This window comes from Rattus norvegicus, chromosome 14, assembly GCF_036323735.1.
Source record: "Rattus norvegicus strain BN/NHsdMcwi chromosome 14, GRCr8, whole genome shotgun sequence".
In the NCBI taxonomy this organism is placed as follows: domain Eukaryota; kingdom Metazoa; phylum Chordata; class Mammalia; order Rodentia; family Muridae; genus Rattus; species Rattus norvegicus.
This window is the reverse complement of record NC_086032.1, coordinates 5,698,851-5,723,887: the sequence shown is the minus strand read 5'-3', so window position 1 is coordinate 5,723,887 and position 25,037 is coordinate 5,698,851. Positions and strand designations below refer to the sequence as shown.

Below are 25,037 nucleotides of genomic sequence, written 5' to 3'. Positions count from 1 at the left end.
TGAGCCACTTGCCTGCATTTCTCCAAAAAAGCAGGGAAGACTACCTAATCCTGTTCAGCTTCCTAAGCTTGAACACAATGCACAAAAATGACCACAATTTACAAAATTCTGTGAAGATTAAAAGGGAAGAGATGTTAATGACTTTTACTGAGTAATGTAATGAAAGAGAAAAGTGACCAAGAATAAGGCAGGAGACTGGAAGGGACTACTGCGCATGCGTGAGGTCCTGAGCTACCTTAGCAACGAGTGGGTGGATTCAAAACAAGTGAATCCCAGCCAGCCTAGGTTTATTGATGAAGTTCCAAGTAAGGTGGGTGACTTTATCTCAAAAATAGAAAATGGAGAACAACTGAGCAAGACACCCGAAGTTAACCTCTGCCCTACTCGCACAACCATGTGCACGGACACCCTTGCTAATACGCGCGTACACTCTATGTACATGTACATACGTCACATAGATGTACACAGACACAGCGAGAGAGACGGAGGGGGAGAGCAAGAGTCAGAGATGGCTAGTTTAACACTAAAAAGCGATAAAGGGGTCCCTGTAAGAGTTACAGAGGTAGACAGACCTCTGCAGGTAAATAAGAACTTTGTAAATGAAGACCTCAGATCGTCCGGCATTATTTTAGAGTTTAATAAAGGTCACTTCAGTTGGAGGCCTGGGAGGCATTGTGATGAGCAGGGGCTGAAGAGGGCAGAGCAGAGGGAGGAAGATGGAGTGTCCCCGTGAAAGCTCCCCCGTTCCCCAAGACCACACGCAACCACTGGAAACAAGTCCCTCTCCCACTCTGGGACACAGCACAAAGCTTTCCCAGAGCCCCAAGTGAATGGAGTGGCTTCGTTATTTCAGCTCACTCTTGCTTGTTAAGCTCTGACCTACTAAAAAGCTAAGAAAATAAGCCTTCGACCTGCTGGTAGGGATCCACTTCATAAAATAATATCTCTGGCCGCAAAAGTAAAGTTCTGAAAGTAAATATGTAAAATCAGTAAAATAAAAGTAAACAAAATAAGAAATAAATATACGTAAGCCGTGGAATAAAATTTAAAACGCAGATGTGTAAAAAGTAAAGTTGTAAAAACAGGAAAAGGCAAAGGGAAAACTACATCACCACGTTGTTTTGTAGCCCTTCGTCTGCGTGATACTGACATGTAACGAAGCAGCCGCAGACTTGCTCTTCCTCTTGGCATCCCCACTGCTTACTTTACTGTAGGATATGATTTACGATAATGTCTTTGCCCAGCTACGGGCTGATGTGAGCATCGTAAGGAACGTAGGGTAAGCCAAGCTACGGTGTGCACTCAGTAATTCACACGCATCCTGATTGGTGTTTTCAGACTACAGCGTGGGGCTTATTGCTATGCAAGTCCATCATCTGTCATGGACGAATCTACCTCCATGACACTCCCTGCCTCTTACCCAGGCCCCAAATGTTGGTGGCCGACTTGGTCCACGTGCATCACCTGGCACTTTCTAGTCAAAACAAACAACACCCCAAACCTTCTGTGCTTGCACAGTTGTCCTGGGAATCTATAATTCAGGACGGTGACCAGGTGATGGCAGTGTCCAGGCGATGGCAGTGTCCAGGCGATGGCAGTGTGCAGCTGGCCCGAGAACAGTCCCAGAGAGCTCTAAAGCTGACAGCCAGGGATTGGTCAGGAGGTGGCAAACACTCGCTTCTCAAGAAGTGCTTTGAAATGCCCTGCGAGTTTTGTTCTCATTTTTTATTAAATCTGGAAATTATCTCAGTATAGACAATTTGCTTTTAAAACATTAAACATACTCACCCCCAGACACTTGTCCTCCCTCCCTCCCTCCCTCCCTCCCTGCTCCCCTCCCTCCCTTTGCCATTTCTTGATTGCTGTAACTCTTCATCTAAGGGTTGGGTCATATGATTTCCTCCTCCCATGTTGGCATGCCCGCTGGTGCTGTTGTTGTTCGTGGCTTCTTCAGGCTACCATGCTGTTGCTGTTTCATGGCTGAAGCTTCCCTTCCCGGTCAGGTGTAGAAGTCTCACAGCAGAATTCCTGGTCTCCTTCTACCGTGTTCTCTGGGCATTAGGTATGGGGTTGTAGATGTGTCCCCCTGAGGCTGGGCCCCCCACAGTCTGTCAGCTGTTCTCTGTCCTTTGACCTGGCCCTCTGTAGTGGCCTCTGTGTGCTGCAAAGGGAAGTTCCTCTGATGAGGGTGAGAGCTACACTTACCTGTGGGCATTAGGGCAAGTATTAAGACTGAAGTTAAAGGTCATGTTGGTTTGGGAAACTACAGCAGGGGGTTCACTTCTAGGTTCCCTATCAAGTGGTCATAAATATAATATAATACATGTACACATACACACACAAACACATACACATACATACACAAACACATACACATACATACACACATAGTATACGTACATACATATATATATATTATGTGTATGTACACATACACACACACACACACACACACAGACACACACACACACACACACATATGCCATGAATTTGAGGGGGCACCAGAGAGACTAAGGGAAGAGGAGCAATATATAAAATATATAAAATAGAGCCCGCATGCATGAACTTTAAAAAGTAAGTTTTAAAAATGCAAGCAGGTGCTTCTCTTTATAAATCCCATCATCTTTGGACTCCACAATCTTCCGTTAGAATAACAAGCTTTGGAATTTTGTCCAGCTTTCTTTCATGTACCTTTCCTTAGGAAACTCCATTTTCTGTCTCTTTATATAAATGATGGGTTTATTTTAATTGAAAATATCTCTTCTTCCTTAGTAATATCCAGATCTCATTAAAACCAAGCCAACCATGCTCAGTTTGGGGATGCTGGTCCCCTCTCCCACACCCTATCCTCTCACCCCATCTCCACGGTTCCTTCGTCCTTACAATTCAGTCCTTGGAGACACGCAGCCTTTTAAAGGAACCTGAGAGTCATCTGGTCCACAAGCACCTTCTTCTATCACCAATTGCTCCCAATTCTTCTATTTTCATACTTATTTTGAAATATCTATTTAATTATTTACACATATAATACATTATATATCATATAAATAATAATTATTTATTTATGCACATATATATATGCATATATAAAATGTGCCCGAGTGTATAGAGTGAACTACCTCCGTGCAGAAGCCGTGGACGTCAGAAGGAAGCACTGGATCTCCTGAAACTAGAGTTACAAGTAATTGTGAGCCACTTTGTGCGTTCTGGGTCCTCTGCAATAGCAGCCAGTGCCCTTACTGTCTGAGTCCTCTCCCTAGCCCATGTCTCTACTCTTACAGAGATGTCTGGACGTGTGGCTCTGCGCATGTGTGGCACTGCGCATGTGTGGCGTTGCGTAGAGTGACTCATTCTCTTTCCACTCATGTCATCGGTTTTCTTTCCTTCTCCTCATTTCCTTAACAAGCTTCTGTCACCTTTCATGTGACCTTCAAATACACTTGTCATCTCCAGTTGGGGAAGCGCAGTGTTCCAAACGTTCTTTGGCATCGCACAGCGTGGCGGTTACTTCCTTTATTTTGTCCACTCTTGTTAATAATCGTGAACTGTACTAAGTTTTTTTTTTTCTTTTTTTCGGAGCTGGGGACCGAACCCAGGGCCTTGCGCTTGCTAGGCAAGTGCTCTACCGCTGAGCTAAATCCCCAACCCCCTGAGCTAAATCCCCAACCCCCTAAGTTTTTAAAAATGTATTTTAGTTTTCAATTGTGTATATATGGGAATGAGGTCTCCCTATGTAGGAGTGCATTTGCATGTGGTGTCCAAAAGAGGGCGCTGTGAGCCACCCACGTGGGTCCTGGGAACCAAACTCAGGTCCTCTGCTGTAGAATTCCTTGCTCTAAGCCTCTGCAGCCCCTGCTTTCTTGACATCCACAAGTCTGTCTACTGCCTGTGCCAAGGCCCCAAATTCAGTTTGAACTAATACCAGCTTCCCTTAATTCTATTTAACTTCTAATTTTAAAATGAACAATCTCTCACAAAAGAGAAAACTAAGGCAAACCTGACTTTGCAAACCTTAGCTGGTTTTATTTGCAGCTTCGCCATCAGGCTGTGACAACTCAGAATCGGTTTGAAAGGCCCCACACCACATGTGCTGGTTGGCTTTATACAGGGGAGGAGAAGTGACCTGCAGGAAGTAGAGATGACGTTAATTTAGCCCAGCAGCGATCTGCTGTGTTTAACCTGGCATGACTGGCTGTCTAGCTCACTTGAGTTCAGCATCTGTGACTGCATTGCTACAAGGGTTGGCTGCAGTCCGTTAGGATAGCAGGTTAGGGTACGGTTCCCTGTGTGCAGAGAAACCATTAAGCCAAACATAAAACACACGCAGAGGAAGTTTGAGGCCAAGTCTAACATGGTTTAATATTTCTTCACATGTGCTTGCTCTGTAAGAGCCCAGTATTGAACCAGCTCTGTCCTGAGACCATGGGATGCCATGCACTTTCTGAAGCAAAATGAAATGGTTGGGTTTCTAATGCTGCCTCATCCCAGTGGTTTTTGAGCTCTAGTTTTGTCATATCCTATACATATCATTCCCACTTTTCAATATGCAGACACTTACTTCCTGTTTATCTCAGTTATTTGTAGAAATCTTCACCACACAGGGATCGGGTGGGGCAGTGCCATGTACCACATTGATGTTGGCTGAAGCTAATCTGTCAATCACTATCTTTTGAGTGTAGCTACATGTAAGTAGGTCTCTGTTATTATTCTGAGAGAGAGAGAGAGCAGGTCTACACACTGAGCTCTCAACACTCCCTAAGTCTTTAACACCAGTATTATTACCAAATAATAAAGTCAGAATAGCTCCAAAATAATATTAAAATGTGACTAATTAAGACTTAAGGAACAATAGACAACTTTCACACCTGGGAAAGAAGGGGTCCTAGTCCACAAACTTCTTAGTAATTGCAATTAAAATACCTAGATATATTTAAAACAAACAAAAACGAACGAAGAACCATCCTGAAAGTGAACGGAATTATTGGCCAGAACCTTAAGATCCAGGAGTGACAGGTAGTGACTGACTGAGCTTTCTTCTTTCCCTTATGTATCCCAGATTTGAAGCTATGTCATCTGCTAATGTGACAGCCGGCACAGACAGAAATAAAATAAAACTGAAAAGCCAGCAAAGACTTACACCCATCACCCAAGGAGACAGGGAAGGGACAGCAGAGAAGGACTGGAAATTTTAGGCCATAACCATTCCTCTGCAGCCAGACACCACAGAGGGAAGGGACCCCACCTATGTAGACCAAGGCTGTGGGTAGTCTAGACTTTCCACCCTTAAGAAACCATACAGGTGCTCCAACTCCATCACCACCAGCACCTAGGTTGTGCCAAACTGCTAAGGAAGTGGCCAAGACTCTTATCCCAGCCAAAGAGCTGGCTGTGTGGCATCAGTGGAGAACATGTGAGGAGTCTGAACTCCACCCACCCTGGCAAGACCCTGCTGTATTAGGAGGACTGGTGGAGAATAGAGGATATGACCACTGCCCAAAAGTAATGATACCACCTATTCATGGTGCCAGTGGGGACTGTGCTGGGAGCTGGAAATGCCAGTCCTGTCTGGAGTAATGAGGAGCTCACTCCACAATCACACACATGTCCATACGCGGATGTCAAGGGAGTGCTAGCAGGGAGCCTAGGCTTCTATCCCTACCCTAACCCTACCTATCATTGATTCCACTGAAAGCCACCCCCAAACAGAAGTTCAACAGAATGCAGGGCTTCTGGGAAGATGCTTCCATTGGTAAAGAGCTCACTGTGCAACTTTGACAACCTGGGATCAGATTCCCAGCATTCAAATAAAAAGACGTGCACGACAGCATATGTCTTTCTATAATCCCAGCTTAGAGGAAGTGGACATAGATGGGGCTTCAGAGTTCATTAGGCAACGAATGGTCAGTGAGTTCTAGATCCGATGAGAACCTGTCTCAAAGGATAATGTGCAATGAGCTGAAGACCTGTGTGTGTGTTCACATGCATGCTCATATGTACACACATACACACATACACACATACACACCATACACACACACATACATACACACATACACACACATACATACACACATACACATATACACACATACATACAAACACATACACACCATACACACACACACACACACACACACACACGAACACACACACACAGCCACACTCTCAGAATATGTTCTGGAATATGTATTCACGACTCTAATGAAAAGCTGTCATAATCCCGTGAGGACAGCAGTAAGCACTACACATCAATGCTGACATGAAGAATCTTAGCACCCAGAACATCATGGGAATCATAAAAAGGCTCCAGGGAGAAGGTGTTGTCGTATAGACAGAGTCAGTCCGGAAGCAGAAGATCCACGCAGAAATGTTGGCATCTAAAAACATGGCTGAAAAGTTTGAAAGCTCAGTGGACAAGAAGAGAGATGGGAGTCAAGGAAAGGACTGTGAACCTGGAAAATAGAATGAGAGACATTATCAAGTCTCAACAGAGAGAGATCCTGAAAAACAGGCAAAACTGGTGGAAACCAATCAGAACCCAAGCCATCACAGGCGAAGATGCCCAGGGGCCTCTGGGGTATAGCAAAAGCTCTAATGTTTGTGTCATTTAGGTTTCAGAGGCAGGAAAAGGGGCCATAGGTGAAAAGATATTTGAAGAAATAATGGGCAAAACATGCAGTCAATTTTGGCAAAAGAGAAGAGTGAGGGGGGAGGGGGAGGGGAGGGGAGGGGAAAAGGGAGAACATAACAAATGCTAGCAAGCACACAAAGAAAGGGGAGTTCTCACACCATCGCTGGGCTATCATGTGGAATAGCCATTGTGGAAAGCAACTTCATCGAAGAACTAGAAGCAGGACTGTCATGTGACCCAGGGATCCCACGATCATATATGTATCCAAAGGAGCTGAAAGGAGCGAGCGTGTTAAAGACATGCACACAGTTACATTCTCACTGCAGCATTGCTCTCAATGGCCAACGCATGAATCAACTGAGGTGTCCACAGAGAAGCCAGCAGAAAATATGAAGAAGCCATAAAAACAGCATGACGTCATTCCCCACAACATGGACGAAACCAACCAGTGTGTACACTACATGACTCAAGCACAGAGACACAGTTTCTGCAGGATCTCACTTAGAACATGTAGAAGCTAGACAGTTGACCTTGAAACACCGACGGTAAAGTGGTGTTGTCCAGGGCCTGGGAAGGAGTTAAGGAGAGAGGATGGCCAGCAGATGCAGCTAGGACTGAGAAGGAAGGTTCCGGAGAACAGCAAGGTAGGCTACAGTTGGCAGCTGCGTGGTAATTTCCAGCTGGCAAGCAGAGATGATTTTTTAACATTGTTAACATCAGCAAATGATAAACACTAGAGGTCATGCTTACGGCAATCGCGGAGACATGAGTGATGGTGACTCTTTAAACATGTATTCAAGAGCCGTGCTTGATTCCCGTGAATGTGCGCAGTTCTTATTATCTGTCAATTCAAAACAAAGGATCCAGGGGGTGTGTCTACTGCTGTTTGTCTGTTTTGACGAAGTTTCACTGTATCGGCAGGCCTTGAACATGTCTCGAGCTCCTAAGTGTTATGCTGCCACACTGGGCCTAAATATATATTTATTGAGTAGAACAAACCTTAAGTAGAAGAAAGCCCAATCGCTCAAAAGTCTCGTGGGTTTTCCTGTCTGAGCAGAGAACCTGTCTCTGTCAGAACCCACTCTTCTAGACTAAGGTTATCTGATCTCCCTGTTAATGGAGGCTTCTGTCTCTGGCCCACGGAAACAGTTAGAAAATCTGTCATTGAGCAGCTCCTGCATTTGCCGGAGAGTGAATTGTGCAGCACGTCTGTTGGGGAAAAAGAAAGGACAGAGAATGGAGACTTCACCGTTCCCAAAGGAAGAGACTGGCCGTCAGTGTCAGATAAGCGTGTTGCCACATTCAGCCAGACTGGGTCTCCCTTGTTCATAGCATCATGGTGGCAAAGTTGTGGGGCACGCTTTGACTCAGTCTCAGCTGCTCCTAATTAGTGCATGCTTGCTGCCAATAATGGCAAACACCTGGGACCATCAGCTTATAACAAGAAAAGGCTTAGGTTGGCTTACAGTTTAGGACACTCCAGTCCATGCTGAAGCGAGCTCATTGCTTTTGATCATCTTTGAGACCACATCATGGTAGTCCACTGGACCCCAGGTCTTAATGCCTACCACCCCCAACTAGTGCTACCTTGGGAACCAAGCGTTTTACGCATGGCCTCTGGAGACGCTTGAATAGATGCTGCAGCACTGCTTATTACCAACACTTACACACCTACTCTAGTGAAATCTCGTTGAATTTGTATGTTAGAAAGTTTAACGATACATTCCTGAAAGTGTTTTAGAAATGCCTTCAGAACTCATGGCAGCTCCATTCAGCTATGATTTCCTCATTCTCTTAGGAAGTTTATCAGTTTAGAATCGCTAATGTATCTACTACTGATAGAAGCACTTCATGTTCTTTATAAACAAACTCCTACAGCATAGCTGCTGCTATATATTTACACACACACACACACACACACACACGCACACACACATGCACATACACAACACATGCACATGCACACACACAGATACACATGCACACACACATACACATGTACACACACATATACACATGCACTCACACACACACACAGACAAACACACACACACACACACACACACACTACCATGGTCACTTCTTGGTTATAAACTCTCAAAGGGTGTAGCAAATATTAATACTAGATGTCAGCTTGTCAGGGATAACGGACGCCCAGATAGGTTATAAACAGTATTGATGAATGGGTCTGTTTTAGGCACTTCTGCTACTTGATAAACACCAGGACCAAAAGCAACTTACAGTTCCTCATTAAGGGAATCTAAGGAAGGAACGCACGGCACAAACGTGGAATCAGGGCTAAGCAGAGAGCATAGAGGAACAACGCATGCTTTGCACACTCAGGTTGGCTTGGCCACTTTACTTCCACAGCCCAGGACTACCCCGGAAGGATGGCACCAGCCACAGTGGCCTAGGCCCTCCTCCACCAATGGACAACCAATAAAATGCTCCTAAACCAACCTAATGGAGCCAGTTTCTCAATTGGGGTTTTCTTCTCTGCTACGTCAAGTTTACAACGAAGAACGGCCATCACAGGTCTGTGGAAGTATTTCTGAAAGAGAACAGAATTTAAATGAGCAAGCTAAAAACAATCTTGATTAGGATAATGAAATACACTGAATGCCAGTGTGTGTGTGCGTGTGTGTGTGTGTGTGTGTGTGTGTGTGTGGATATGTGTGGCCTGTCTGTCCAGAAGTGTGTAAGAAATGGGCACCCTCCCTCTGAGATATCCAGCCATGCTCTGGGACATGAATTCTCTGACCTTCAGACTCAGGCCCTCAGAGCTGGACTGAATCACATCACAATATACAGTGTACAAGTACACCAGGGCATTTCTCTGATCTCATAAATTAAGTGACCCAGTTCCCATAAGAAGCCTCTTCTTCCAAATCTACATATTTCCTACTGGTTATATTCTTCTGGCAAGTTCTGACTAACACAGGCACGCTATTATTCATGGGATGAAAATCTGTAGAAACCCACATAGAAACAGGACCTACTGTATAATGAGGGCCTCCGGGGACAAGCAACGCAGGGTTTCACTTTCAAATGGCTGGGGAAAGCACTACATACCTACCACTCCGCCCCATGCTCTGCACACTTCACCTACAGGAGTACGTGGTCCAGGGCATCCATTGTGGCTCTATGCGATCAACAGCTCAAAATAACTATTAAGAACTTCAAGTTGACGTGCTGGTGTATAGCTCGCTGGAAGAACACTTTTGCTAACATGAATAAGACCATCAGTTTTATATATACACACTCTCTCCATATATATATATATATATATATATTCCATAAGCATAAATATATAATATATATTCCATAAGCCATGTATAAAGCATAAAGCTTTAGCATACATATATAATATATATATTCCAATATCTTTCTAAATTAAAACACTCACGAGTCACAACTCTAAACGCGTGCGAGCCTGGTTTGAGCCCTCAGACTTCCGAAGGCAGCCCTGCGCGGCTCACAGGCATGCGCAGGACCAGCCTCACTGGTCCTCATTCCTCCTCTCTGCAACGGAAACATACTTTTCTATTATGTTTCCTTTCTACAAAAAAAGGATAAGAAAATGTTGAAAAGAATCCCCTCTTCAGGCTCGCAAAGCAGTATGGCCACAGTGGGTCAGAGGCAGAGCAGGGCTTAGAGACGGAGGGATAGGGCTTCTTCCGGACTGGAGAAGCAGACCAGGAAGTCCTGGAAACGTCAGCCCGTTTCCCCCTCAAATTCAAACAGAACAGAGTATTTCTCCCGTGGGTGGGTTTCAGCAAACACTGTAAAGGACACTGTGTACAAACCTTCCCAGAAACAGCGGGTGAAACCAGTACCCACTCCTACTCCTCTGCCTCACCCCATTTTCCTTGCTTCCTGTGGCTGCCACGTTTTATTCAATAGACACTCAGAAAAACATCGGTTATTAGACAACCCATGGTTAATTTATATTCTTAGCATGTGCTGCTGGGGCACTGTGTGGTGATTTAAAGGTGCATACTAGCTCTGACTGAGTTTCTCAAGTTCACGGAAGCAACTTCAAAAACGGCCATTCTCCCTCGTTCATTTATGTCTTGCTACAATAGCACTAGGAACCGAACTAGTTGGTCTAGCTATGCACCAAAACGATCAAATGGGGAGCATGGTGGAGGAACTGTGTAAACGCCTCCTTTTTCAGAAGTAACATTGGGTTCAGTTTTAAGTTTTAATCTGGAGGCTTTCTCGTCCCTCTTATAGTACAGGGTCTTTGTAATGCTGCTTAAATCTGCCTCTCGCCTGTATTGTATTGCAGTGGTGTTACCCTATTTCTAATCCATTACCACACCAAAACGTTCTTAGATCATACTTTCTGAAAAGATCGTATGGCATTCTTAAAGGTTCCCCAAGTAAAGCCAGCCTTGTTGTAATTGATATTAAGCACTTAGAAGTCAGAGAGAAGCAAGATGTCATGAAACCATTTAAAACAACAGTTTGCCTTTAATGTCCATAAAAGTCTCCTGCCAGTAACTCCCTCAGCCGTACCAATACCATCTCAACCTTGGTTGGAACATGGAGATCTAATCCAGTGGAAATTTGGAATGACCCCGAGGAACAGGCACTTAGCCAAACGAGCTGGAATTTCTACGAAACTTCTTATTTAAAAAAAAAGGGGGGGGGAAAGCAGTGAGACAAACTCAGAGAGGAAGAAGGCCGACAGTAAAACTAAGTAGTTTCCCAAAGTGAGGCTGAGGTGAAAGGTTTTCCAGTCACGCTGAAAATAGAAGTCGCTGACAAAGTTATGATCGCATCAGGCAACTTACAGCAGGGTTGTGAAAGAAATTTACAGAAAGCATTATTTATTTTTAACTGGAGTATTTCCAAACTACCTCTGGAAAGTGCCTGCCTGCCTGCCCTCAAGGGTTATTTCATGCCTTCTTCTGCCTGCTACTCCCCCCCCCCGCCCCCCACAACTAACTTACTGATGCCCAGAGGTCGCTCAGGGAAGCATGAGAGCACTCGATGGTATTTACAACTTTTAGCTAAGTTCTTCTTTAACTTAGAAAACCGATTGCAGGGAGGTGTGTATTTATGGCTGACAATGCGTTCCCTGTTAACTAAAATGGGACATTTGTTCTCTTTTTAATTTTTCTAAAAAATTAATTTATTTATTCACTCATCATCCCAGTATCAGTCTCCCTCTCCTCCCAGTACCACCTCATGCAGGTCCTCACCCCATTTCCCCCTCTCCTTCTCCTCTGCGAAGGGGAAGCCCTCCTCTGAATCTCTCTCTCTCTCTCTCTCTCTCTCTCTCTCTCTCTCTCTCTCTCTCTCACACACACACACACACACACACACACACACACACACACACCTCAAAACGTCACTGCAGGACTAGGTGCGTTCTCTCCCACTGGGTCTAGACAAGGTGACCCAGTTAGTGGAACGAGATCCACAGGCAGGCTACAGTCTGGGGCAGCCCCTGCTCCAGTTACTGGGGGACCCACATGAAGACCAAGTCGCACATCTACTACATTTGCGTGGCGGGCCTAGGTCCAGTCCGTGCTTGCTCTTTGGTTGGTGATTCGGTCTCTGGGAGCCCCCAAGGGTCCACATTAATTGACTTTCTTGGACTTCCTTTGGAGTCGCTGTCTTCAAGTCCCTCAATCTTTCTGCCAACTCTTGCATAAGACCTCCTGAGCTCCATCTAATAAATGGCTGTGGGTGTCTGTATCTCTTTGCACTGGCTGCAGGGTAGAGCCTCTCAGAGGATACTTCTGGTAGAGTAACAGAGTATCATTAACAGTGTCCGGGATTGGTTCTTGGCCGTGGGTCTCGGTTTGGGTCAGTCGTTGGTTGGTTGCTCCCTTACTCACCAATCAATACATGTATTCTGATACGTATCTAAACTCTTTTCCTAGGCGGTTTTGGAATGTAAATGCTCCTCTGGATGTAACAGTTACTTATGTAATCTAAACTTGCACCTTTTGCATTTAAATAGTATTTTTTTTTCTTCTCAGTGGTCACATAGGCGCTACTTAGCAGAGCTTGCGAGGTACGCATTGGGGGAATGTGTGAGAACAGCTGTACCTGTGGCTTTTTTGCCCATTGTCTGAGATCAAATACAGACACGGGGTCTGAGATGTGAGCAGGATAAGCAGGGAAGAATCAAGACTGATGGCCAGCAACATCAGCCAGGCCAACTGCAGGTTGAGTCCTCAGAGCTGTAACTCCACCCTCTTTCTCACCTTCAGCTTCCGTTTCTGCGCACTGGAACAACTATCAACCCCCCCCCCCCACACACACACACACACACCCGACCTCTAGACTGGCTTCACTTATAAAGATTCCCAGTCAGTAAATCTAAGCTTTTCTTTCTCCGCCGGATAATACATGCTTCTTCTGACCCAACTTGAGCGTTCTTTTTATTCCTGAGCTGGGAAGTGCTATCGGCTTAATACTGTAATCCTCGCACTTGCTGTACATGAAAGACTCACACTTCAGAGTTGATGCTGTGTTCCTTAGAGGACCACGTGGATATTAAAACAGCGCCTTCCTTTTTTAAAGGACTTCACCCTTTGGGGAGAGAAGGTTTACACAACATAGAAAATGAGCAGGGTGATGTGTAACAAAAATTTCTTCAAATATTCTAACGTGATAACAACAATAGGAAATGCAGGTAATACATCCCTACCTTTTCTTTTCTTTCCTTTCCTTTTTTCTTTCTTTCTTTCTTTTTTTTAAGCGCTCCCTGTTCTGACATACTGGAAACTTGGATGGGAGTTGCTAAGGCCATCCTCATTATCTTTAAATTCCAATTTCTTCTTCATTATCTTTTTTTTTCTTTATTAACTTGAGTATTTCTTATTTACATTTTGATTGTTATTCCCTTTCCCGGTTTCCAGGCCAACAACCCCCTAGCCCCTCCCCCTCCCCTTCTATATGGGTGTTCCCCTCCACATCCTCCCTCTATTACCGCCCTCCCCCTAACAGTCATGTTCACTGGGGGTTCAGTCTTAGCAGGACCAAGGGCTTCCCCTTCCACTGGTGCTCTTACTAGGCTATTCATTGCTACCTATGAGGTCAGAGTCCAGGGTCAGTCCATGTATAGTCTTTGGGTAGTGGCTTAGTCCCTGGAAGCTCTGGTTGGTTGGCATAGTTGTTCATATGGGGTCTCAAGCCCCTTCAAGCTCTTCCAGTTCTTTCTCTGATTCCTTCAACGGGGGTCCCGTTCTCAGTTCAGTGGTTTGCTGCTGGCATTCACCTATGTATTTGCTGTATTCTGGCTGTGTCTCTCAGGAGAGATCTACATCTGGTTCCTGTCAGCCTGCACTTCTTTGCTTCATCCATCTTGTCTAATTGGGTGGCTGTATATGTGTGGGCCACATGTGGGGCAGGCTCTGAATGGGTGTTCCTTCTGCCTCTGTTTTAATCTTTGCCTTCCTATTCCCTGCCAAGGGTATTCTTGTTCCCCTTTAAAGAAGGAGTGAAGCATTCGCATTTTGATCATCCGTCTTGAGTTTCATGTGTTCTGTGCATCTAGGGTAATTCGAGCATTTTGGCTCATAGCCACTTATCAATGAGTGCATACCATGTGTGTTTTTCTGTGATTGGGTTACCTCACTCAGGATGATATTTTCCAGTTCCATCCATTTGCCTATGAATTTCATAAAGTCATTGTTTTTGATAGCTGAGTAATATTCCATTGTGTAGATGTACCACATTTTCTGAATCCATTCCTCTGTTGAAGGGCATCTGGGTTCTTTCCAGCTTCTGGCTATTATAAATAAGGCTGCTATGAACATAGTGGAGCACGTGTCTTTTTTATATGTTGGGGCATCTTTTGGGTATATGCCCAAGAGAGGTATAGCTGGGTCCTCAGGTAGTTCAATGTCCAATTTTCTGAGGAACCTCCAGACTGATTTCCAGAATGGTTGTACCAGTCTGCAATCCCACCAACAATGGAGGAGTGTTCCTCTTTCTCCACATCCTTACCAGCATTTGCTGTCACCTGAGTTTTTGATCTTAGCCATTCTCACTGGTGTGAGGTGAAATCTCAGGGTTGTTTTGATTTGCATTTCCCTGATGACTAAAGATGTTGAACATTTCTTTAGGTGTTTCTCAGCCATTCGGCATTCCTCAGCTGTGAATTCTTTGTTTAGCTCTGAACCCCATTTTTTAATAGGGTTATTTGTCTCCCTGCCATCTAACTTCGTGAGTTCTTTGTATATTTTGGATATGAGCCCTCTATCTGTTGTAGAATTGGTAAAGATCTTTTCCCAATCTGTTGGTTGCTGTTTTCATTATCTTTAAATGCCAACCAATGCACGGAGCACAATACCTTCTAGGATGTTCCCAGTCAGTAAATCTAAACCGAACTCTCTATTCCAAGTGGGTTTTTCTTTTAAGTCATAAATAATTCTATCTTGCTTCTGGTCCTCAATCTCCATCCATCAATTCAGAAAAGTAAACCGCATGTCATCTCCATGGACTTAAGATTTCTAGGGTAGGCAGAGCAGCGGGACTCTAGGTTTGAAAAATCTTGCCTCTGAAGCAGAAGAAGCACCTTGTTTTATATTGTTACCCAGTTCTCTGTGCACATAAATAAAAGGTTTCACAAAGTCATATGATATGCAGCCTAGTAAATGGGAACTCTTGTCTTTATTCACTGTAAACCAAATATGTTCTAGACTTATTTCTTATTTTATCAAATAACCATATTTCTGCAAATCTTCTCGACTGTGTCCTGGTAAAGATATCTATGGAGTATGAGGCTGAGGTTGACCATGAGTTTTCCTTCTACAGCATAGTCTCTGTTTCAGAACTGAGTTTAGCGTTATTATTAAAGTATTCATCCAGCTCCCCTTATTAATTTTTTTCAAGTCATGTATAGCAAAAAGGATAGCATAAAATAAGCCAGAGAGTGGAGAGGGAAAATATTTATGTGACTTTGCATACATAATGGACAACTTTCATTTTAGATGATTTTGTTTTCATTTTAGTAATATGGACTTCTTCTTCCCAAGGAATAACTTAAAATATGTGAACTCCAAACCATATAAACACAGTGTTTTCCAGAGGGCCACTTAGAGTGAAACTGTTAGAAAAACAAGTGCTCATTACTTGCTTTCCCCATAATTCAGGAAGTGGTGTTCCAAACCTATGTACAAAAATGGTCAATGGCAACACAACCTAAAAACAACATAGTCTCACTCTGGACACCAAGTCAGCTTCAAACTCATGCCAGTGCTCTTTCATTAGCTTTCCATGTCCTGGGATTCCAGGGGTGAGCCATTATGCCCAGCTAATACCATCTCTAGACTGCTGCTCTCAGAAATCTAATAAAAGAGCCCCCCCAAAAAAAGATAGACTGCATTCTATGAAGAATGCTCATTGCTATGAAGTCATTTAAAACAGCCAGTAAGAAAACCAGCAGCGACCGAAATCTAGCCTATCTACAGATATCCCTGTTGTGCTAGAAATATTGCAATTGAGAACTATACACCACGTGCTTAAACATGGCAGAGGACTTGGAGTTAAATTGTTTAAGAACTTAATACCCGAGTAGAAACCCTTAAAACAGAGGCAGAGTACCTACGAAAATGAGTTAGCAGAGGCTGCGATAAAATATGAGAGGTAACACGGGGAGGACGCACGGTTCTGCGAACAACATTGGATAGTCCCTAAAGCACACAGAGATTGCTGAGAATAAGGATGGCCAGAGAGAGCTTTTCAATTAAAATTCAAGACTTCACACCTGTGATGGCTACAGATTGCTAACTTGATGGATCTAGACTCACCGTGGAAACAAGCTTCTGGGCTGTGTCTTAGTCAGGGTTTTACTACTGTGAACAGACACCATGACCAAGGCAAGTCTTATAAGGACAACATTTAATTGGAACTGGCTTACAGGTTTAGAGGTTCAGTCCATTGTCATCAAGGCGGGAACATGACAGCATCCAGGTGCACGGTGCAGGAGGAGATGAGAGGTCTACATCTTCATTTGAAGGCTGCTAGGAGGACATTGACTTCCAGGCAGCTCGGATGAGTGTGTCAAGCCCACACCCACAACGACACTCCAACAGGGCCACACCTTCTAATAGTGCGACTCCCTGGCCCAAGCATATACAAACCATCACATTCCACTCCCTGGCCCCCCACAGACTTTTCAAAGACATGAGTCTATGGGGGCCATATCTGGCTATTACACAATAAAAAGTACATTTAGCCTAACTTCCAAGGTCTCCATAGTTCTATAGCAGTCTCAACAGTGTTAAAAGTCGAAAGTTCAAGGTCTCTTCTGAGACCCATCTAATCACTTAATTGCAATCCCCAAAACAAGACAGGAAACCAGCTGGGCAGACTCCAAACTCTGTGTCCCCTTGTCTGATGTCAAAGTGGTCTTCAGATCTCCAACTCCTTTTCGTCTTTGTTGACTGCAACAGACTTCTTTCTTCTGGGCTGGTTCTACTCCCTGTTAGTAGCTTCCCTCAGCAGAGAGCCCACAGCTCTGGCATCTTGAACATCTTGGGATCTCCAGGGCAACTTCTTGTTTCAGTGTCTGGGATCCACACATGATCTTCTGGGTTCCTTCAAAGGGTTGATGTCACTTCTCCAGCTCTGCCCTCTGTAGCACTCTAAGCTCAACTTGGTCCACTCCGCTGCTGCTGCTGTTCTAGGTGATCATCCCATGGTACTGGCATCTCCAATATGCTGGGGTCTTCCACTGCAACTAGGCTTCACCAATAGCCTCTCATGGGTTCTCTTTATGGTGCCAAGCCTCAACTCCTTTGCATGACCCCTTCTGTTCTGGGACATCAATTACAATTAAGGCTTAATTTTCACCAGTGGCTTTCCATGGCCCCTCACAGTGCCAAGTCTCAGCTGTTCTTCATGCCTTCAAAACCAGTAGGCCCTGGGTAACTCATACATTAGCAAGTACAGCTGCAACACTAGGTATAATCTTGGCTATCTCTAGAACACAGCTTCTTTGTGCTTTCAGAAAACACTTCCCAGAAGGTTTCACCTCAGTGATGCTGGTCTCTTCTTAATCACCACTAATATCTTAGCTCTAGCTGACCAGCATCAATTGTCCCAATAGTCCCTTCTATTTCTCACTCTAAAGCCCGAGCCTTATGGCCAAAGCTATTGTGTTCTGGTGCTTGCTGGGGCTGGAACATGGCTCTCCTTATTCTATTACCAGCTTTCTCTTTTCTCACTCCCTCGTTGCCTAAGCATGGCTTTCCTGGTATTTGATCTGTAGATTGACCTTGAACTCAGATCTGCAGGGCTCTGTCTCCTGTAATGCTGGGATTAAACGCATATACCACCGTGCCTGGATTTAAGCTTATTTTCACCTAGAACCTGCCTTGTCACAGGCTATCCTTGAACTCAGAGATCTATTTGGCTTTGTCTCCTGGGATTAAAGGTGTGCACCACCATTCCTGGATCTAAATTTAGCTGGGTATAATCTTGCTCCAAAATTCCTTAATCTGTTATCTCCTAGAACATAAAATTCAGTTCCATTTCACTTCCTGGTATCCCTTTAATACTTGAACCATATATTTTATATTTTTCCTTTCTCAGCTTACTGCACTTGTTTAAAATGTTCTTCATGAGACTTAACCAGAGAACGAAGTCTATGATGGGCATTTCTGAGACTTCCTTTGTCAGTATAATTAATCTAAGTCTCTTCACCTCAGCCTCAGACAGACTCTTCAGACAAGGGCAAAAAGTAGCCACATTCTTTACCAAAATACCACAAAAACAGTCTCTAGGCCACATACTGAAATTCTCCACTGAAACCTCTTGGGCCAGGTCAACACAATTCAAATCACTCTCAGTAACAATGTCTTCTGCATTCCTACTAGGATAGCCCATTAAGCCCCATTTAAAGCATTCTACTGCTTTCCAAGTCCAAAGTCCCCAAATCCACATTCTTCCAAACAAAAGCATGATGAGGCCTATCATAGCAATAACCGAGTCTCCAGTACCAACTTCTGTCTTAGTTAGGGTTTTACTGCTGTGAACAGACACCATGACCAAGGCAACTCTTATAAGGACAACATTTCATTGGGACTGGCTACAGGCTCAGAGGTTCAGTCCATTATCATCAAGGCAGGAACATGGCAGCATCTAGGCAGGGATGGTGCAGTAGAAGCTGAGAGAGTTCTACATCTTCATCTGAGGGCTGCTAGCAGAATACTGACTTCCAGGCAGATAGGATAAGGGTCTTAAAGTCCACACCCACAGTGACACTCCTATTCCAACAAGGTCATATCTCCAAATAGTGCCACTCCCTGGGCCGAGCATATACAAACTTCACCTATGGAGGATTACCCAGAATAGTTAATTGATAGTTAATTGATGTGGGAAAGCCTGTCCTAATTGAGGGTGCTACCATTCCATAGGTTGGGGTCCTAGACTACTTAAAAAAAAGCTGACTGAGGACCAGATCCTTTCTTGGCTTCCGGACTATGGATGCAATGTGGCCAGCCACCTTGAGCTCCTGTGTCTTGTCTCCTCTGCAGTGATGAACAGGGAGCCACAATGGACCTTTCTTTCATTAAGTGGATTTTTCAGGTATCTTCTCATAGCAATGAGACAAGTTATTAATACAGCATTACTTGCTCTCCCCAGTACCCCACAAGGACCATGACAGTCTGGCCCAAGCCAGGATATCCTTCCTCTAGGTGGATTTAGCTAAAGGTTTCCTAAGTATTCACCATGAGCTAGGATTCTAGAAGAACATAGGACATAATAGGACAACAAACCATTTGGAATTTCTGGGGACTTCCTCCAGTTGTTTATAAATCAGAGAAGAATTGTATATTTGGTAGTCTGAGGATGCCACTCTGGCATCCGTCTAGGCTCCACAGAGTTCCCTCCCTTTTTAAATATAGTGGTTGTTTTTGGGTTAGACGCATGTTAAAATATGACACAAATCTTTCCTGGTGGATTGTTTAAAAACACCCAGTTATAATTAAGAAAGCACACACACACACACACACACACACACACACACACACACACACACACACAATGTTGCAAAGGAAGGAAGAGGTTTCAGTAGTAAAACGAACAGTGGAATTGCCAGTGGTTCACAAACATAATTTAAATCTATTATAAGACCCAAAATCTGTTCCACATGTTTCTGCCAAATCTTGCTCTCGCTTTGGGCTAAAACATTTAAAGAGAAGAAATGTCTGCAGCAAAGATTTTGGGCTTCACAGAATCAGGGTAATGATTGAAAAATGTTTGTCCCCAGCGACATCTGAAGGTCTCACAAGAGTAATAGAAGCCGAAGTCAATGACTTAGCCTCGTTTTACTGACTTTTAAAAACGCATTCTCCTTTGATCCAATTTTTCGTTACTCTCCTGAGGTTCAGGACTCTGCAGTCCACCAAAAAGGAAATGATTCGGAGAATTAACATATCCTAGCTTAGGAGGATCATTTGCAGTCCAACACAGTATATGTTTGTATCTGAAAGTATTCTGAGGTATCCGTACAGATATTAATAACTAGACAAACTATCAATTAACAGTTGTTGGCCTTGGGGTAAATATGGTCTGTTGTTTTGGTTTGGTTTTCAATTTAGTCATTTACTATGGACACTCAGCAGGGGAAAAAAAATACAAGTAACGAGGAAATGTGTGTGAGTTCAAGCTCTTGTCAGTGAGTCTGAGAGAGAGAGAGAGGTTGAGAGTGTGCAGAGAGCCAGGTGCTTTAGTCAGCAAAAGAGAGCTGTAGGAAGAAGTCACATGTCTTCTCTGTTCCCGCAACTGAGCACTTTGACGGTACAATAGTCTTCTTAAATTTCGAATCTAGGGGAGCAAGTTGACAAAAACACGAGCCAAAAGTGGGGTGTGGTTAGGAATCTGGGTGCTATACTCACCCACTTGAGATAGATCATACCTGCTCCTCCCTGAGCTGGAAAGTCTAGGGTGAAGGAAGGGAGGTGGCCTTGTGGAAGGGACGATAACTTGAAATGTTTGAATGACTAATATGTAAGTTCATATTTCTACTTGATCTAGAGGGTCATCCTTTTAAGTTGAAATGTCAAATTGTCAACCTCATTAAGTCTTGTGGACCACAACTCAAAAAACGCTGACCCTGGTTGCCGTGTCTGGAAGTCATAGAAATGAAGTGACTTTAGAGGTAAAGGAGTTGACATCTTCCAGAAAGCTGGTACCAAATACACACAAGGTTATCCTCAGCATTGATTTATTGGGCTTCGCTTTCTGTGATAAACAAACAACAAACAAAACCCTCTGCTTCGGCCAGCGACGACGAACTCTGGAAATCCGTAAGCGATGCTGCGGGCTGAGCTAACCGAAACCCAGGCTTCTGTTTCCTTCTCCCCGGGGCCCTGAGACTTGTCTCTCTTGCCTTTGCTAAATATAGCAGCTGGCTTCCTGCTCATTCGCAGCTGACTGGAGAATTTCATTATGAAGGTGGAAAGCTAACAACACCGTCACCCGATGAATAAGACGGTCAGCTGACCGCGCTCCTTGCTCTGTGGAAAATTTATGACAATGAGAGGCGCTGAGTGACAGCGAAGTTCATTAAAACAGCTCATTAGAGTGACACGCGAGTGCAGGAGACGTCCCTTACGGTCTCCCTGTGTGTGTAGTAACTCCAAGCCTGCTGGGTTGGAGTCCAATAGGGGGGATTCCTTTTCTTCTTATTCAGACCTGTGGACCTTGCCAATGTGATTTCAAGACCCTTTCCTGAGTCTAATCCAGCTCAGGGAGTCGCTTCTTTAAGGGATTCTTCACGGCCATCTTTTAGCAAGTTTCTGTGGCATAGCTATAGAACAGGCTTCCATTATGTGTGTAGGCGTGTCTTTGTGACTTTGCCCACATTTCTCCCTTATAAAAAGTCTTTGTGCTAACAAAAGCACCCACAGAGCTTTGTCTGAGGACACAGTTCATATTCTGTCAACTTTACCTGAAGAATTCTCTCACCCCTCATCAGCCCAACTGGCAAAGCACAGCTCAGGTCTCCCTTCTGCCAGGCTGTTCATTAGATCCAGCGAGACCCAATTAGTCCCCCGGATCAGTTACATAATGTGTATCCTGCCCAGTGTTGGATCTCTTTCCCACTGACAGAGGTCATTGGGTCAAAAATATAAAATTCCGAATCGCTACCTACTGACCCGGGTCTATTGCAGTTAGCACCTCCAAGAGAAGGACTTTCCTTGTGATTTGACACCAGCCGCCAGGAAGATCCCTGTGGAAAGACTGAACTCACATAAAACTCCTCCTCACCATCTGATGTAAAGCTGTAGATACATTTATCCCATTGTAGTGTTGTGTAAGAAATAATTGCATTCTCTCCCATCCCTGTCTGTTAGTTGTAGAATTATATACTACTCACCGTCTGACAATTCTTCTTCTTACCTGATAAAAGACCTCTCAGCTTTAATACATAGGCATTTACTTCATACTGTGTAGAAGCTCCATATTGATCCATTATAGGAATCAAACTTTTGTAAGGATTTTTATATATTATTATTAATTATTTCTTTATTTACATCCCAAATGTCCTCCTCCCCTTTGCTTCTGAGAGGCTGCCCCCAACCAGGAATTCCAACACTCTGAAGCATCAACTCTCTACAGGATTAGGCACATCCTCTCCCACTGAGGCCAGACAAGGCAGCTCTCTGAAACATATGTGTCAGGAAGAGGGGGTGGCTTGGACCACTCCGTGTGTGCTCTTTGATTGGTGACTCAGTTTTAGGAAGCTCCCAGTGGTCTGGGTTAGTTACACTGTTGGTCTTGTTGGTCTTCCTATGGGGTTGCCATCCCCTTCAGCTCCTTCCAACCTTCCCCTAACTCTTCCGTAGGGGTCCCTGACCTCAGATCAATACTTAGCTGTGAGTATCTGCATCTGTCTCACTCAGCTTCTAGGTAGAGCCTCTCAGAGGACAGCCGTGCTAGGTTCCTGTCAGGAAGCAAAACATGGCATCCGTAAGAGTGTCAGGGTTTGGTGCCGGCCCATGGGATAAATCCTACGGTCTGGAATCAAACATTATCTAGACAGTCTCTTGCTAATAAAAAAAATACTGAGTTTTTTTTTCAAATTTTAAAAATTATACATAGTACTTAAATGAACATTCTGTTTATGCATTTTCGGAAATCTATCTATGAAACATGATTTTCTTCAAGTAGAGTTTTTAGCATATAGGAATTTCAGTGGGTTTTTAAATATTCTCCTTGCATTAAGGTATTTATCATACGTGTGCCTGTGCAGGGGCATGTGCCACAGTGTGCATGTGGACACCAGTAGAGAGTTTGCAGTTCTCTCCTATCACTGTGCAGGTGCCAGGCGCTGAGCTGTAGCTGGCAGGCTTGGTGGCCAGGGCCACCCTCTAAGCCTTCTTACCAGCCTGGCTCTCAGTTTTGAGAAAATAGGCCAAACAACTCTGCTTCAAAAGTACCTAATTATTTCTTCTACAAGAGACCTATCAACTTATTTCAGTAGCATTTCAGAAAGATTTGGGGAATGAAAACCAGCCAGAAAGATGGAAACATGCAATGGCCCTGAGAAGGAGGCAGACATACTTGCAAGAGGGACTTCAAAGAGTCCAACTTATTAGGGAAGATGGACAGAAGAACAATGTTTGACGTCAGCGCATGGAGAGGATCCTGGTCGGCGGAGACAGTCAGTAAATGGCCGTCAATAAAATACTTGCTACTGACGCTGAGGGAGTCGACAAGCAACCATCTGGGACACATTGGTCAGCATGTCTAGTCAAATTGGTAAGCTCCATGTTCAGTGAGAGATCCTGGCTCAAGAAATAAGGTGGAAGATTATTAAGAAAGACAGCTGACACCTGACATATGTATGTATACATGCGCACACATCCACATAACACATTGCACACACATAGTCCACAGGTGCTCACAGACAAAGGTGGGAAGATCCTCACACCCAGAGGTTAAGACTAAAATAGTCCTGCCCCAATTAGAGTCTGCCTGAGTTTTCTAAAAAACTATCAACACACCAAGTATCCATTAAGAATCATCTCCAATCCCGGAGAGGGACAGAGCACACCGGGCTGTCTTAATAACGTTGTTTATACTGTAGGTCTACGTTTCATACCATAGTTAACCAGTGGAATGCACAGCAGCTATGACTGTGTAAATCCCTAGAGGTGAATGCTACTTGAATTGATTCATGAACTCTTGCTATGAGTTAAAATATTAATTTGTTACTTGAAGAATAAATACATTACTTTTTTCTTCTATTAGAGAAGCAGGGCATTGACTCTGAACTCATTCAGAGGTGTCAAGGAACTTAGTAGAAATCTATGAGTGTTAATTCATTTGCGGTTGAAGGCTGATAAAAACTGGGCCACACAGTGACTAAGGAGATGCGAGTAATTCTTGTTAGGGGAAGAGAAACTGAGTGTAAGTTACATTGTTGCCAAAGAGGTTAAAGGTCAATGAAAACTGTCACCATTCTAAACTCTGGGTAGATCAATAGGTGTGAAAGCCGTGAAGGAGCGGATGGATATCCTTCTTGATAAAATGCGTCAATCACCCGTGGAAGAGTTCTGCTCAAACAGTCATGAGCAAGTGGTTACAACCCACCAAGAGTCACAGGAAATTTAGAAATAGATGAGATCATGAAGATGCAGTCAGCAAACATGGACTTTAAAAAGTCTTCATTTTTAACCCCAAGAAACTAAAAAGTAGGAAAGGAGAGAAAATTCCCCATATCAGGAGACTTGCAGAGGTGCAGGAGTGGTATTTGGGTCTTATTTCAAACGGAATGAAAATAAGACGGTTGAAGAAATTTACTATTTACTAAGTAATTCAGAAAATTAAGTTGCTCCCATTTCCAGATATAACAATGGCATTACTTGTTCTTATTCGTAAATATATATATATATATATATGTATATATATATATATATGTAATAAGATATAAATAAAACTCTTACTAGAGTCCCAGAACAGAGGCTTGACTCTGGCCATTTCAGGTCTGATCTAGAGACTACTTATCAAAATGAGAAATTGTGGGGAAGGAAGGATTTTGCATTTCATAAGGTCAATCGGGCAGAGAGGCAGCCTGCATAACCGCTGTTTTACAGCCTGTTCCGACAGCAGCTCCAGGAGCATGCTGGGAAGGGACCAAAGTGGGGAGTCCGGAAGTCTGGAAGGGATAGAAGCCTAGACGGGTTGTGCGGTTCGGTAGCCTACGACGGGAGCATATTGCCTGTTCTAGCTGTGGTTAGGTGAGTTTCTTCTGGAGTTGGGTTTGGGAGCCAGCTATCCTAGCATGAAATGAAGATGAGAAAGGAGAACGAAGGAAATAGAAGACGTTAGAAGGATACATTGAAGTCTCAGGACAACAACAAGGTGTTCTTTAAATGCCCCAAATCTTAAAGGAATCCCCATTGCAGAAGTGCCTTTAGGCCTG

The 25,037-nt window shown here is 43.9% G+C and overlaps 1 long non-coding RNA gene across 1 annotated transcript; it reads right to left on the bottom strand.

Annotated features, from left to right (window-relative positions):
- Positions 1-20,183: 20,183 nt before the first annotated feature.
- Positions 20,184-24,728, bottom strand: LOC134481890 (uncharacterized). The gene is made up of 3 exons (XR_010057774.1): positions 24,559-24,728; positions 23,174-23,397; positions 20,184-22,553 (listed from the first exon to the last, which is right to left on the bottom strand). It is a non-coding gene; the product is annotated as an uncharacterized LOC134481890 (long non-coding RNA).
- Positions 24,729-25,037: the final 309 nt, after the last annotated feature.